General features: G+C 41.0%; 1 protein-coding gene across 6 annotated transcripts in view; it reads right to left on the bottom strand.

The window, feature by feature from the left end:
• The window catches only part of nrxn2b (neurexin 2b), a 401147-nt gene that overhangs the window by 249477 nt on the left and 134170 nt on the right, over positions 1-17500 (bottom strand). The gene's annotated exons all lie outside the window — the stretch shown is intronic.

Raw genomic sequence — 17500 nt, 5'->3', positions numbered from 1 at the left:
AAACAATGGCTCCCCCATTATCCACTCCTTTGGTTCTGAAAGATCTCTGTTGATATTAAAATTATCAAGCCAGGCTCTCAGCATTGACTGATAGAATTTGGTTAAATTACTCAGGTCCAGTTCTTTAAGGCTCAGTAAAAACAATTGCTTCTCGTAACCAAAACCAGCTGCTGCCCTTAAAATAGCACAAGCAACACGAATCCATCCCAGATCTTCTTCATATAATAATCTTTGAGCTGTTTGCAGTCTAAAAGTCATAATCCTGCTCCTGATGTCTATCAGAGCTTGTCCTCCTTCTTGTAAAGGCAGATATAATGCGGATCCAGGAATCCAGTGTTGCCCCGACCAAAAAAAATCCACGAACTTCTTCTGTACAACTTTTATCAGTTCATTTGGAGGATCCAGCACATTGAATCTATGCCATAGCATGGAGGCGGCCAGGTTATTTATAACCAAGACTCTACCCCTGTAGGATAGCTCAGGTAATAGCCAATTCCATTTAGACAACTTGGCAGACACCTTCTCCAGCATACCCTCCCAGTTTTTTGGTCTATAATTTTCCTTACCCAAAAATACTCCAAGAATTTTAATCCCCTCCGTATTCCACTGTAACCCCCCTAGAAGCTTAGGTGGCCCATCATTTTTCCAGGGACCCACAACAAAACCCTCACTCTTTGCCCAATTTACTCTTGCTGAGGAGGCTCTCTCATATAAAGCTAAACTTTTAGACAGTATCTGAATATCCCCATGTCCAGTGATAAACACAGTGACATCATCAGCATAGGCTGAAACAGAAACACTTGAACCATCAAAATCCCCAGGTATATGAATACCTCTCAAATTATTTCTCAGTTTAATAAGCAAGGGTTCAATAACTAGACTGTAGAGTTGTCCAGAAATTGGACAACCCTGCCTAATTCCCCTCTTCACAGGTATTGGACAACTCAGTGCCCCTCCAACCTTAAGCATCACTGAGGCCCCTCTATACAGTAATTTGATCCAGGAAATGAAGGTCTCCCCGAACCCAAATGCCTTCAAAACATTTAAAAGGTATTCATGACCCACACGGTCAAACGCTTTTTCTTGATCAATCGATAAGAAACCAATATTAAAATCATCATTCATAGAAAGATCCATAACATCTCTTATTAGAAATAAATTATCCATTATTGTACGTCCTGTAACACAGTATGTTTGCTCATTCCTCACAATACCGCTCAAAAACTTCTTTAATCTATTTGCTAAACATTTAGACAATATTTTGTAGTCCTGACACATTAAAGAGACAGGACGCCAGTTTTTCAACAACCCTAAATCACCAGTCTTAGGTAGAAGCGATAGTACTGCTCTTTGGCAACTGCTGGGTAACGTACCTTTTTGAAAACATTCACAAATTACATTATAAAAGTCTTCTCCTAAAATGCCCCAAAATGATTTATAAAATTCAGCAGGCAGACCGTCTACTCCCGGGGAGCGCCCTGTGGACGACTGCTTTACGGCCTCTGAAAGTTCATCATATGAAATTAATTTATCCAGGGTTCTTCTGTCCTCAGGTTTCAAAATAGGCAGTCCTTTTAATAACTGATCCATACTCTCAGGGTCACAGTCCTTCCACCCAAAAAGTTCAGCATAAAAGTCCACTGCGATTTTCCTCATTTCGATAGGATTTAAAGTTAATATGCCATTGTCCTTCCGAAGATAAAGCATATTTTTTTGACTTACTACTTTACGTTCCAGGTTAAAAAAGAACTTTGTTGGAGCGTCCATTTCCTTGATAGAAGAGATTCTTGCTCTGATTAAGGCACCTTTTGCTCTTTCCTCTAACAGCGTTTTCAACTCCAATCTCTTTTTATTTAAATCCTTAGTCATACCCTAAACATTCAAATCAATTACATTTTCTATTTCATTTATATCTTTCTCCAAACTTTCAATATTTCTCTTTACAATCACAGTGTTATTATAAGAAAACTGCTGACAAAAAATCTTGATTTGGACTTTTCCTACCTCCCACCATTGAATTACATTTTCAAAATGTTCTTTTTCTACTTTCCAACTCTCCCAGAAACATTTAAATTTTTCACAAAATAACTTATCCTGCACCAGTTTGACATTGAAATGCCAATAAGATTTTGAATGTGACATGCTTTTAGTATTAAAATCAATAGTCACTAGATGATGATCAGAAAACCCACAAGGAGCTATCCCAACATTCATGACTCTATTATTGCCTGATTTATTTACATAAATTCTATCCAGGCGTGCTCCCTTCACAATAGAATCCAAAATTTTAACCCATGTGTATTGTTTGGTTAACTGATTCTTATTCCTCCACACATCATCCAGTTCTAATTCTAAAGTTATCCTGAGGAGCATATTACTAGACTGTAAGTGAGGTTCTTGCCCATTCCTATCCAATACAAAATCAGTAGTACAGTTCCAATCCCCTCCCATTATTACACACATTTTTCCGTCACCATATTTTCTTAATGCAATGCTTAACTTTTCAAATAGTTCTAATCTTTGTGGACCTAAATTTGGAGCATATACATTAATAAAAAGAAACTTTAACTCCTTAATTTCCACTATTGCTATTAAAACTCTACCTTTTTCTAATTCAATAGTGGATAGGATCTTTAAATCCAAACGTTTGGAAAAGATAATCGCTACTCCTGCGCTTAAATTTGTTCCATGACTCAGAATACATTCACCTTCCCACCATCTATATAATTCAGTTTCATTTTGTTTATCTGAATGCGTTTCCTGTAAAAACATCACATTGACGTCTTTCAGGTGAACATATTCTGATATCACTGCTCTCTTATTCCTATCTCTCCCTCCATTAATGTTTAAAGATCCTATTCTCAAAATATCCATAAAGAGATATAAAAAGAGGAAAAAAGAAGCAGGAAAAACATAAAGCACTGCAAAGACACCCTTGATGTGTATCTCATTTCGCAAAATCACTTTGGTTTACTTTTTAGCTGGGGTTTTCCCCTTTCTAATTATAGTGAGAAACTTTTTCAAGCGAAACCTCTTCCGCGTGTTCAGTTTTTCTTCTCCTACCCTCTTTTGCCAATAACGAACTGAAAGTTCAAATTTCTTTACATCTGGAAAGAAATTCTTCACCTCAGCAACCTTTCCAAAAGTCTCATCCAAAAACGAATTTATCTCATCCAACGAGTAAACCTGATCACAACCTGTCTGAGAAATATCTGACAGATCCGAAGTATCAGATAGAACACCATCCTCCTCATCGTCAGCCTCTTTTATTTCTTCTTCCCCCATTTTTTTTATTTTTTCTCTAGGCTCACATGAATTTACCTCTCTGACACTTCTTTGCTCCTCCTTTCTTCCAGACCTAGTCACCACACAATCTCTGCTCATCCGACCCTAAATCCTCGAGTCAACTTTTGTTTCAGACATCTGTACTTCAACATCACCGTCATCCATTAGTTCATTCTCACCAGACGACTCTTCGTCCTTCCTCACACTCTCAGAGACCTCGTCATTTATTACTCTCTCAATAGGAACTTCCTCATTATTCCTTACATTCTCAACATTCACCACAACAACCTGATCATCATGTGGATCTATTTGCACGGCAGTTTCACTTCCACTCGGGCCTGCCTCGGTTTTATTAGGACATGACAACCTTACGTGCCCAAAAGCACCGCATTCAAAACATCGCATCTCACCTGTGCTCGCATATAACATGTACGACTTGCCTTCATACATGCACCTAAACGACACATTAAGATTCTGCGAGTTCAAAAACATGAATACGTGCCGCCTAAACGACATCACATGTTTCAAAGCTACATTTTTGCAGCCAAGTGGAACCATTTTGATTCCACTAGCAAGTTTACCAAAACGCGAAAGCTCACGTTCAATATCAGCATTAGGAATGAACGGCGGAACATTGGAAATGGTTACTTTACTTGTTGGTGTTGCTAACTGTTGAACATGAATAAAAGCGCCACTTACCGAAATCCCGCTTTCGATCAAAACAGCCACTAGTCGTTCCTCCTTGAGAAAAACCACCACCGCTTTGTTCATTCGAGACGCAGAAACAATGTTTTCGTGACCGACGCGTTCAGCTACCCCCAACAACACGTCTTCCACAGATTCGCCGGCGTTCGTGACACACCTGATACCGTGACGGAGTGACAGAGACGACGCCATCTCCGTCCCCGACACGATCAATACTTTACTATTACACACAGAAAGATCCAGGAAGTTTACAGACTAAAACCAAACTAGTTCTGCGAAATTGCACACACAAATAATCCTCCCAATAGGCTCCCAAAACAATAGTGAAGATACCGTGTTCAAAATTCCCCCTCACCGTGATCACCCTCCCACACACTTCCACTTCCCAGCATGCACTGAGAGAGAGAGAGAGAGAGAGAGAGAGAGAGAGACACAGAGAGAGAGAGAGAGAGAGAACACAGAGAGAGAGAGAGAGAACACAGAGAGAGAGAGAGAGAGAGAGAGAGAGAGAGAGAGAGAGAGAGAGAGAGAGAGAGAGTGAGACTAAACTACGATAAAACAACAAACAAAAATGGATTAAAACTTCTCTATCTTTGTCATACACTGGGTCTGTACATTTACATTTACATTTAGGCATTTGGCAGACGCTTTTATCCAAAGCGACTTACAGTCCACTTATAACAGGGACAATCCCCCTGGAGCAACAGGGTCAATGGTACATGGTCAATGGTAGACTATGGGGAGATTCATACAGTAGGTACACCTATAGTTCTAAACTGGGTAACAGTACGGTAGACTATTTCATCACAGATCTGAATCATAACTCCCTCAGAGCGTTCACAGTCAGCCCACCATCCCCATTGTCAGATCACAGTAAAATCACTCTCTACCTCAATAGATCCAAACCTAACACAGAGGCATCAAAACAAACTCACCTCCATACCCTAAAACAAACTTTCAGGTGGAAACAAAATTGTGAAGAGACATACAAAAGCATAACTCGTGAACCAAAAATTCTAAACGTACTGAATAAACTCCTAGATACCCCATTTCCACACAATAATGAAGGTGCAAATTTAGCTGTAGACCCACTAACACAAAACCAAACAAAAAGCCTGTAAATGAGAAATGGTTTGATAAGGAGTGTAAAAACCTTAGAAAAGAAGTAAGAATTCTATCAAATCAGAAACACAGAGATGCTGACAATGTAAACACACGCCAACTCTATCATTTGGTTTGGTGTCAGTCATATTCAGGGCACACGCACATGTTGAGTTTATCTGTGAAGGTCACAGTGGTCTGTGTCACATGATCTCTCAGATGTCAAACTATCACCCCCTCAGGGTCGAAGAGGGCACACACTGCAGAGCGTTTCATTCATGATGTTTGTGTCATCCAGAGACCGGAGACATTCTTGTCACAGTCTTTCCTGATGTTACTTCAGAGAGTGTGAAGTCACAACATGAGGAAAGTGTCACTGAAAGAGATTCTCAGGACTAATTGTAACATCACCGACACCCAGAGACACATTTCAGAATATCAAGTGTAACTGTATGAAAACACAGCGAAAGACATTTCCTCTGCATCATGTGAAGATCAGTCTGTGAAATACAACCTTGACATCTTTCATATTGATTGAGTGAAAACTGAAATCAAATCGAGCATTTCTCCTTAAATCATCATCAGATCATGAGAACATTACCACCATCTCTCTCTTGACTCATTATTTCACCCGAATAAAAACATGATATCTTTGGACAAAACGAGAAATAGAAGACACAAGAACTGGGTTTATTTTAAATGAATAGTTCAGTAATTATGTGGTGATGTAATGTGTGTGTGGGCACATTAACTTCTCCTACAATGGGTCTCTGTGTGTTGGTTTGTCTACCATATTGGAAAGGTGCGAGCCGGCCTGTTATGCCAAGTCTGCAGAATTGGGTTACTTTTTAGATGATGACACGTCTACATGCCCGGAGCTCTTGAATGATGCATCTAGTTATTTATATCTATGCACACAAACACTTTTCATCGGTGCTCTGCAGTTTTCTCTTTTCTTTCTTGATTTGTTGTGCACATACTGCACTTTCTCCTCTGTAGGGAAGCCCCAGGCAACTGACGCCATGGCAACATGATTCATTGACATCGATCAACAGCACTAGAAACAACAGAGATCTATCACTGCTCTGACCTTTCACCTCAAGACAGACACACTGAGCAAGTGTATTTCTCCACATAACATTTCAATTTACTGTCTGTCTGTCTGTCTGTCTGTCTCACCCTCTGTCTGTCTCACTCTGTCAATCTGTCTGGCTGGCTGCCTGTCTTTCTGTCTGTCTCAACCACTGTCGGTCAGTCTGGCTGTCTCACCCTCTGTCTGTCTGTTTGTCTCTCGGCTTATCTCACTCTTGTTCTGTCTATCTGTCTCACTTTCCGTCTGTCAGTCTCACTCTCTGTCTCAGTCCCGTTATGTCTGTCTGTATCAATATTGTTCTGTCTGTCTCACTCCCGTTCTGGCTGTCTGTCTGTCTGTCTCACCCTCTGTCTGTTTGTCAGTCTGTCTCACCCACTGTCTATCTGTCTCACTCTGTCTGGCTGTCTGTCTCACTCTCTGTATGCATATCTCACTCTTCCTCTTCTGCCTCACACTATGTCTCACTCCCGTTATGTATGACTGTCTCACTCTTGTTCTGTCTGTCTCACTCCTGTTCTGTCTGTCTGTCTGTCTCACTTTCTCTGTCTGTCTATCTCACTCTCTGTCTGTATTGTCATCTCTATAATCCCATTGTGCTGTGAGATTTCTGCTCATTATTTTTTCACATTTACAGAAGAGTGTTCAGTGACATCAGTAACTGTCTGATGACCTCAAGCACAACTCAATGTCATTATTCATTTGGAGCAAACCTTCACTCAGGATATTAAGTCATCTTTATGTACCATCAGAACAGCCGGCAAGCACAGCCAGAGACAGACTCTTGTATATTCAGCCCGGCCCATAGTCACACATATTCAATGGAAACATGACATCAGCTGCACATTCTACAGTCATGATCCACGTGTATCTGCTCCTAACCCAGAAAACACATAAACATCTGTGTGTGTTTGTTAGAAGGGACCGTGAGTTCTTTCTTAAAACAAAACAAGAGGTGTTTGTTTGTGACTCCTGTACTACATTAACTGAACTGCTCATTAAATCCCAAAATCCTGTGCGTGTTGATGGATGAAGAGTTGAAGAAATAAAAAACCATGTCTGTCTCTCTCACTGAGTGTATGTGTGTGTAAGGTGACTCCAGTAAGATTAGTTTTGAAATATTTCTATGGATTAATAGAGAGAGTATCTGGTGGTGTAAACCTCATCTCTCAAAATACGACACAAGTTTACAAGCCGCTAAACACCCAAAGCGAGTCTGGACACATTTAATCAGCTCAACACACACACACACAGCTACTATCAGTGCCTAACGTGTGTGTGTCATCATATCAGCGCAAGTGAAAGATTTTGCTCTCTAATTTTAATTAGATTCTGTGAGAGAGAATTTCTGAAGGCAAAGCTAGCAGAAATACACACACAGTAAATGTCATGCTGATTTTTAACATGTTTGACAGAAGATACACATATATGCCATATATGTGACCCTGTGCAGAACTTGCAACGTTTATTGGCAAACTACTGTTGTTCACTATTGACCGTTCTGCAAGATGTTCACACACACACACACACACATACACTGACACACACGCACAAACACACACACACACGTGCACGCACAAACACACAGACACACGCACACACAATGACACACACACACACACACAATTTGGTCATCAGTAATATAGAAAAACAAACACATTGACACACACAAACTTTTAAACATATACACACACAAACACGCACATTCACTGACACACATGTACACACACACAGACAAACCCCGGATGACCGGTATAAAAGGAAGCCAGCGTGCAGCATTCATTTACCTCTTGTTCTGAAGAGCTTTGGCTCATGACTACGAACTGAACGCATTCAATGAATTATTTTTCTTCTACATTGCCGGATCTACGACGTAGAGCAGGCGGTTCCAGAGGTGTTAGAGATTTTTTTTAAAAAGGTCCTTTTCAGGACTGAGCATTCTCTAGCGCAACACGTCCCGCTGTTGTCTTTGGTGCGGCACCCTCATCGAGGAGGGGGATGAACACGATCGCTGCGTTAGGTGTCTGGACGTCCAGCACGCTGAAGCATCTTGCGGGCAGATTGTCATTCTGAAGTTGCGGTCACGTGTGGCTGTCTTCCTACGGGAACCAGCCACCATTTCGTCTGCTACCCGGGCTGTGACATCTATGGCTACGGCCCCGATGACCACCCACGTTAGCAGCATTAGTGATATGGGGAACTCTGCGAACGTAAACCCACCAGCCAAGTGCTCACGGGCCGATAGCACCCCGATTCGCTCTTCTGAATGTTCCCCAACCGGCGGTGGCATACCGTCCGGATCCTCAGGCACGCACTCGGAAATGATGTGTGACGTGGATGAGATGTCGCTCGCAGCATCGGAGGGAGACTGGCATCTGACTCTGACGAATCCGAGCTCCACCCCCAGCGGTCGAGTTCAGGAGGAAGCAGAAGTGATGTCATCCGTGCTAACCTGGGGATACGTGGTTCCTGAGGTCAGAGCGCGGTGCAAACCGTGCCCATCCCGGGTGCCATTTTTTTCGCGGAGGTGCATGAGGAGCTGTGTAAAACTTGGAACGCTCCAATCACGGACCGTTCCAGTGAAACCGGCTCCGGCTCCCTTACTTCCCTCGATGGTGGGGCAGCCAAGGACTATGTCAAGATCCCCCGGGTGGAACGTCCGCCTGCGGTGCACCTGTGCCGCAGACGGCTACCACCTGGGGAGAATCGGCCACACCTACCGTCCAAAGCGCGTAAGACTTCGGCACCAGGCTGCCTCCTCTCTACGCCTTGGCCATCCTGTAGGTCCGCCAGGCCAAGGCGTTGAGAGAGCTCCACGTGGGTAAGGCAGACCCGGGTATAATGCAGGATCTCCGTGCTACCACTGACTGCGCTCTACGGGCAACCAAGGTGGCGGCAAGGGCCCTGGGTCGGACGATGTCCATGGTAGTGGTCCAGGAGAGACACCCCCGGCAGAACCTTGCGCAGATAAATGACACAGAGAAAGTCTGATTTCTTGGTGCATCCGTCTCGTAGGGTTGGTTGTTGGTAACTCAGTCGAGGACTGCGCTCAGCAGTTTTTGACTGTGAAGCAGAAAGTGGCAATTAGCCACATTTTTTCACGCCGTGACTCTGCCGCCTTGCGGCCTCCGAGATCCCGCGTGACGTCTGCTTCCCGGCAACCCAGGACCCGTTCGACATCGGCTCCGGTTCCTGTGCCTCAACAGGCGGCACCCCGGAAGCAGAGGTCGAGGGGGAAACCTCCACACCGTCAGTAACCTTCTCGCGAGAAGGGACACTGACGGGAAGACCCCAGGGAGAACAACATCGGGCCCGACCTTCACAGCCACGGCTCTGATCGGTCGGTAGAGGGCGATTCCTGCCTCGTCTCCAAAGCCGGGCCCTTTTCATGGCATGGCGCCCACTTACTCGCAGAGTTTTTTGTCTGTTCTCCCTGCGAGGCGTGAGGTCGTACACATGCGACAGATGTCACCACTCTCAAACCGACAGTGCGTGCCGTTGTCCCACCAGGCAAGCAAAAAGGCGGAGCCAACCTTCCCTCCGAGGACCCCCCGCGACAGACGGTTAGCTCCGGCAGCCAACAAATGTGGGAATGATGAAGCAGACCGTCCCCTTGGTCTTCACAGTCCCTGGGAGCTCGAGAGCTGCCCACACTGTCTCGCTGGCTAATGAGGGCATTCCGTCTTGGTTACTCGATCCAGTTCGCCTGAGACTCATCATCTCTCCCTCTGTAAGGGAACGTCTTCCGTTCTTGACATCTTCTTTCGAGTTATGCACAAAGGCAAGTCCTACATGCTTTATGCAAGTACTGGAAGTTTAAAATGTTTTGAATGTGGTGAAATAGGTCACAAGAAAAATGCGTGCCCTTATAAAACGAACACTGAGAATAACGAGTTGGAAAATGAAAAGGCGGGAACAAGTGGTTGAAATGAAATGGTAAGGCCGGGCAAGCCAAAAGAGAGTGATGACAGGAAAACAAAGAGTTCAGAAAAAACTGAAAGGAAGGGAGATGAATCAGAAAACAAAGAATCACAGAAGAATCAGGATAAAAGCGAAGAAGAAATAAATGTTGAAGAGTGATTCTGTTTGCGAGAACGTTAAGAAAGATAATGTGAATGGGTTTCAACGTGTAGATAAAACTGGAAACAGTGATGAACATAATGCTAAGGTTGTTGATAGAGATGATGATGAGGAGGAGATGGCTGATGATAATGAAGTCTTTCAGGAATGTCTGACATATTTTCTCAGAGTGGTGATGATCAGTTATATACAGTGAAAGAAATAAATGAATTCCTTGATAAAAATTTTGGAAAAACATACGATATTCAGACGTTTTTTCTTGATGTTGAAAGATTCTTGATGTAGGCAGTTGAAGTACAGACGAGTGTAGGATTGGAAGAACTGAGCCGAAGTAAAAGATTTAGACTGAGAAAAATCGTGACAAATATAAAAAAAGAAAGGAAATGGGTTAAAATGTAATTTAATGATCATGTCACAAAGGGTGTTTTTTTCCTTTCTTGGTCTCTTTCTGCTGCCTTGTCTTTCTATTTTTTACTTCTTATGGAGAGCATAAAAATGGGGACAATAAACATTAATGGGGGAAGAAATTACAGAAAAAGGGCTGCCTTGTAAGAATCAATAAAAAAATTAACATTTGGATATTACTTTTTTACAGGAAACCCATAGTGATTTAAGCAATGAAATAGAATGGAAAATGTGGTGGGAGGGGAAGATTTTTCTAAGTCATGGTTCCAATTTAAGTGTTGCAATTATTTTTTTCCCAAAAGCTCAATATGACTAGTATATCCTTCTATGAGATAGTTAAAGGTAGAATTTTGGTTGTAAAAGCAGAGGTAATGGGGTTTAATTTTCTTTTTATTAATATCTCCACACCAAACAATGGAGCAGAAAGAGTTGATGTTTTTAAAAATGTATCTAGTGCTCTAAAAAATATTGACGATAATGTATGTATAGTTCTTGGTGGAGATTGGAATTGTACTTTAGACTTCACACTAGATCGAAATAGCGAGGAACCCTATCCCCAGTCTGCTAATTTGTTAAGCAGCATTATAACAAAATTTGACTTGTTTGATGTTTGGAGGGTAAAACACCCAACAGTGAAGCAATATAAATGGGTCAAAGCTTCTCATGACCACATAAGTGCTGCAAGGTTGGATAGGATGTATATAAGTAAAACATTTTCTTATAGAGCTTTAAAAGTCCAAATGGGTTTTCTTATCATCATTTGTGTATGATAGAAATGAGTTAAAAAAAGTCACAGCATTGTAGCTATTACTGGCATTTTAATCTAAAATTATTACATGACTCTGTTTATTGTGAAAAGTTTGGTCTAACTGGTCTAGATGGCAAGAACAAAAAAACGAATATGAAGATTTAGTGAAATGGTGGGATGTTGGAAAAGCACAAATAAGAATCTTTTGTCAGAATTACACAGCTAACTCAAATAGACTTTTGAAGGACACAATTAAAACACTTGAGAGAGAAATCACTGAAATTGAAGGAGGAATTATTGAAGAAAATTCAGAAGTGGAACAATTAAAGGGGAAAAAGACTGCTGGCGTCTCTGTTCAATGAAAGAGCAAAAGGAGCTCTGATAAGAGCCTGTTTTACTTCAAAACGAGATGTAGATGGTCCAAATTCATACTTCTTCAATTTGGAGAAGAAAGAAGGAGGAAGAAAACTAATGATACATTTGAAACTACCAGATGGGACTTCAATAACTTATCTGAAAGAAATGAGAAACCATGCAAAGACTTCTACATTCATCTATTCAAAGCAAGAGACTGTGATACTAATTGTACGGACGACCTTCTAAGAGATTTGCCAAAGCTCACATATGAGTAAAGACAATGGCTTGATGCCGATATTCAAATAGATGAAATATCAGAGGCTGTCAAAAAACATTCTAACGGCCTGTCTCCTGGCATTGGTGGACTTCCGTCTGAGTTTTATAAACAATTCTGGACTCTTTTAAAAGAAGACTTACTTGAAGTTTTTAGATTTTCTCATAAATAAAGGAACTGCCAACAAGTTGTAGAAGAGCAGTTTTAACCTTATTACCAAAAAAAGGTGATCTTGGCCTGCTAAAGAACTGGAGACCTGTAGCCTTACTGTGTACTGATTATAAAATCCTTGCAAAAATGTCTTTCAAATAGATTAAATAAATGTTTGGAATATGTTATCAATGAATTTCAAACCGATTGTGTGCCGGAAAGAACTATAATGGATAATCATTTTCTTGTGCATGATGTGATGGATCTGGCAAATGCTAGTAATGAGGATGTAGGTTTTCTGTCAATTGATCAAGAGAAAGCGTTTGATAAAGTTGATCATTCGTATTTATTTAAAACCCTGAATGCATTTGGTATTGGTGAGATTTTTATTTCTTTGATAAAACGGCTGTACACGCGAGCTTCTGCATTGCTAAAGGTGGGAGGGGGGCTAAGCTATCCAGTGTCAGTTCATAGAGTCATAAGGCAAGGCTGTCCTTTATCAGGACAGTTATACGTGTTGGCCATTTAACCTTTATTATATAAACTGAAAGAGAAATTGCAGGGGTTTATGATAGATGGCTGTGAAAATAGACCAATTATTTTTTCTGCCTGTACTGATGATATAACTGTTTTTATAAGAAGTGAGATGGATGTTCTGAGTTTAACAAAAGTTTTAAACACTTAAGAAAAAGCTTCGTCAGCCAGAGTGAATTGGGAAAAGAGCGAGGGATACTTGTCAGGAGATTGGCAAGGGAAGCCCCCTCCTGTTCTTCCAGGGGGACTTTAATGTGGCAGAGAAGGTCAATCTGGCCTCTCCTGCGTTATGGCACAAAATGAATGTTATGGACCCCCCAGAAAGTGTTGTTAAAGAGCTACAAAGGAGGTGAATTGACTTTTTCTGGAATGGATAGCATTGGAAAAAATCTGCTGTAATTTTCCTACTAATTCTAGAGGGAGGACAAGGCCTGATAGACATTGAGAACAGGATAAAGACGTTCAGGCTTCAATCAGCTCAAAGATTGTTGTATGCGGAACCATGCTGGGCTGATACAGCTTTTGCAGTGTTGAAAAAAATAAAAAATTGTAAATCTGATTCACAACTATTTTTAATTAAACTGGCTAACATGGATCTGAGGAGTTTTCCCCTTTTCTACAAAACTGTTTTGAAAGCATGGACCTGTTTTTTCAAAGTCAAGAGAGATCTTTCAAACATTGGACTTTGGATGGAGAATGAACCTCTTTTTAGTAATCCGATGGTACAAGTACAGGCACTGGAGTCCAGGAGCATACAGAGCGCAATGTCGACAGCAGGCTGCACAAGAATTGAGGACTTAAAGAATGGTGCAAACTGGAAAAGTCTAGAAGAAATGTGCAACATAACAGGTGTCAAGTCTACAAGGATCATCAAGGGAATAATGGATGGTATTGTCTCAGCTCTACCTTCTGCCTTTGGACAAAGCCTTGCGGAGGATGAAGTTCCCGAACCAAACAGAGAGAGACACTTTCCCTTAGTGGAAATTTAAGGTGCTCTATAATATTTGTGTGAAAGTGTCACACTATATGCAGTAAAAGACTGCAAAGAGACAAAATGGTCAGAATTGTTAGGGCCAGATTCATCCCCTAGTGGCTGTTGGAGGTCCCTGTATAAACTCCCTATTGAGAAACGCACTGCGGATCTCCAGTGGAGAATTATACATTGGGCAATAGCTACAAACAGACACGTGGCACACATTGACCCCACTGTAGGGAAAGAATGTCTTTTTTGTGGTACTGATGAGTCAATAGATCATGTGTTTTTAAATTGTTCAAGGTTAAGAGGATTGTTTCAGATCTTGGAAGAGTGGGTCAGGAATTTGGGGGCAGTGTTTGATAATTAACTTTTCATCTTTGGGCCAAAATATGTGGTATCAGATAGGAAAAAAATCTCACTGACTAATTTTGTAAAAGGTGGGGCAAAAATGGCAATATGGCTAACACGGAAAAGGAAATTAAAGGGAGAAGGGGAAGTAGGTCCTGCGGTGGTCTTTAAGGCCTTTATAGCAAATAGATTTAAAGCAGAATTTGCATTTTTTTAAACTGACAAATAACTTGAATGGTTTTATTGAAATTTGGGCTCTGAATGATGTGCACTGCACAGTGAATGATGAAAATGAATTGTTTTTAAATTAAAAATGAGGTTCTGTGACTGTAAAACGTGTTTAAATGAAGAATCTATTTAAAATTATTGTATGGGGATATATGTAAATGTTTTTTTTCTCTCCTTTTCTTTTTTTTATATTTTTTTGTTACAAGAAAACAAGTGTGAAGGAATATTGACTACAATGTTTTTCAAAATAAAAGTCTGTTAAAGGTCTCCGTCTCTCTCTCTCTCTCTGTCTCTCTCTCTCTCTCTCTCTCTCTCTCTGTGTATCTCTCTCTTTCGCTCTGTTTTGATCTCAGAGGCTTAAAGCATTTGTTGAGGAGTGCAGTGGATAAGCCGCTATACTTTCATGAACTACATCTCCAATAATTCCTCTGGAGAAGTTGTGAAATCCCACTCGAGTGGGAGGCTGTGTGAAGGATTCATCGAACAAGCATCTCTCAATCTTCTGACACACGACTGGTGCATAGACACTAAATTAACCCATGAGACCTTCTGCTCAAACCTCTTTCAGTTTTTCACAATTCATACATGTCTACAAAATATCATCAGACCTTTAACATCAGCAGAACATTTTTGAGAAAGTGACAGAAGATTTAAATGATTTTCATATAGCTAGCTTTCCTGTAGCTCAGTGGTAAGAGCATTGCGTTAACAACGCAAGGTTGTGGGTTCAATCCCAGGGGATTGCAAATACCTATGTAAAATGTATAGGATAAAGCAATGTAAGTCGTTTTGGATAAAAGCGTCTGCTAAATGCCTGAATGTAAATGTAAATGTCATATAGGCTCACGTTACCATTGCTAAAATTGTGCTTTTGAATAACTGAAATATTCAAATAAACTTTGAAACAGTTACGTACACACTACAGAATAGTCTGAACAAGATCAGACTTAAACAGATTCACACAAACGTAGGTTTAAAATTACTAATAAGCACTAATAAACTTTTAGTCAAAGTCAGTGAGCGCAGCTGTGACACAACAGAGGAGAAACTGATATATATTATATTGAATTATTTTCAATTCAATTGAATGTTTATAGTTATTATGTTTCATGGAAAAAAAGTACCTTGCCATTGTAAATTGAGAACAAACAAGCAGTTTTGTGTAGAATTGTATAAGTTACCTGAGCCAACACTCTCTGTGTGTGTGTGGGTGTGTACTTGTACATTTATCTTTATGAGGACCAGTTTGAGTTTTAGACCAGCAGAGTTCAATTCAATTCAAGTTTATTTATATAGCACTTTTCACAATGTGCATTGTTCCAAAGCAGCTTTACAGGAGAAAACAGGAAAAACAGAAAAGGTAAAACCACAGCACGGTGCATGGTGTTATAGAACAAGCAAGATCATTCTAATAAATAATATCTAATTAATAAATAAATAAATGCAGTCTCCCTGTGAGCAAGCCAACACTGCCCTGCTGTGGCGAGGAACCCAAACTCCAATGATTGATTAATGGAGAAAAAAAAAACTCTGGAGAAACCAGGCTCAACCGGGAGGGCCAGATCCCCTCTGACGTGTCATAGCTGCACTCAGTGACCCCGACCAAAAGCCACCGAGCAAATACAGTTGCAAGAAAAAGTATGTGAACCATTTGGGCTTACTTGGATTTCTTCATAAATCGGTCATAAAATGTGTTCTGATCTTCATCTAAGTCACAACAATAGAGAAACACAGTCTGCTTAAACTAATACCGCACAAACATTATACATTTTCATGTTTTTATTGAACACAACATGTAAACATTCATAGTGCAGGGTGGAAAAAGTATGTGAAACCCTAGACTAATGACTTCTCCAAGAGCTAATTGGAGTCAGGAGTCAGCCAACCTGGGGTCCAATCAATGTGATGAGATTGGATGTGTTGATTAAAGCTGGCCTGTCCAATAAAAAACACACACCAGTTTTGAGTTTGTTGTTCGGAAGAAGCGTTGTCTGATGTGAACCATGCCTCGCACAAAAGAGCTCTCAGAAGACCTACGATCAAGAATTGTTGACTTACATAAAGCTGGAAAGGGCTACAGAAGTATATCTAAAAGCCTTGATGTCCATGTGTCCACGGTAAGACAGATTGTCTACAAACGAGAAAGTTCAGCACTGTTGCTACACTCCCTAGGCTTGTTCGTCCTCTAAAGATGACTGCAAGAGCACAGCGCAGAATGCTCAATGAGGTGAAGAAGAATCCTTGAGTGTCAGCTAAACACTTACAGAAATCTCTGGGACATGCTAACATTTTTGTTGACAAATCTACAATAAGGAAAACATTAAACAAGAATGGACTTCATGGGAGGACACCACGGAGGAAGCCACTGCTGTCCAGAAAAAACATTGCAGCAGGTTTGAAGTTTGCAAAAGAGAACCTGGATGTTCCACAGCACTACTGGCAAAACATTCTGTGGACAGATGAAACCAAAATTGAGTTGTTTGGAAAGAACACACAACGCTATGTGTGGAGAACAAAAGGCACAGCACACCAACATCAAAACTTCATCCCAACTGTGAAATATGGTGGAGGGGGCATCATGGTTTCGGGCTGCTTTGCTGCCTCAGGCCCTGGACGGATTACTGTCATCGATGGAAAAATGAATTCCAAAGTTTATCAAGACATTTTGCAGGAAAACTTAAGACCATCTGTCTGCCAACTGAAGCTTAACAGAGGATGGACGATGCAACAGGACAACGACCCAAAGCATAGAAGTAAATCAACAACAGAATGGCTTCAACAGAAGAAAATACGCCTTCTGGAGTGGCCCAGTCAGAGTCCTGACCTCAACCCGATTGAGATGCTGTGGCATGACCTCAAGAGAGCCATTCACACCAGACATCCCAAGAATATTGCTGAACTGAAACACTTTTGTAAAGAGGAATGGTCCAAAATTTCACCTGACCGTTGTGCAGGTCTGATCTGCAACTATAGGAAACGTTTGGTTGAGGTTATTGCTGCCAAAGGAGGGTCAACCAGTTATTAAACCCAAAGGTTCACATACTTTTTCCACCCTGCACATGTTGTGTTCAATAAAAACATGAAAACGTATAATGTTTGTGCGGTATTAGTTTAAGCAGACTGTGTTTCTCTATTGTTGTGACTTAGATGAAGATCAGAACACATTTCATGACCAATTTATGAAGAAATCCAAGTAAGCCCAAAGGGTTCACATACTTT

This window comes from Triplophysa dalaica, chromosome 1 (genome assembly GCF_015846415.1).
Source record: "Triplophysa dalaica isolate WHDGS20190420 chromosome 1, ASM1584641v1, whole genome shotgun sequence".
Taxonomy (NCBI): domain Eukaryota; kingdom Metazoa; phylum Chordata; class Actinopteri; order Cypriniformes; family Nemacheilidae; genus Triplophysa; species Triplophysa dalaica.
This window is presented reverse-complemented; position numbering and strand designations above follow the sequence as displayed.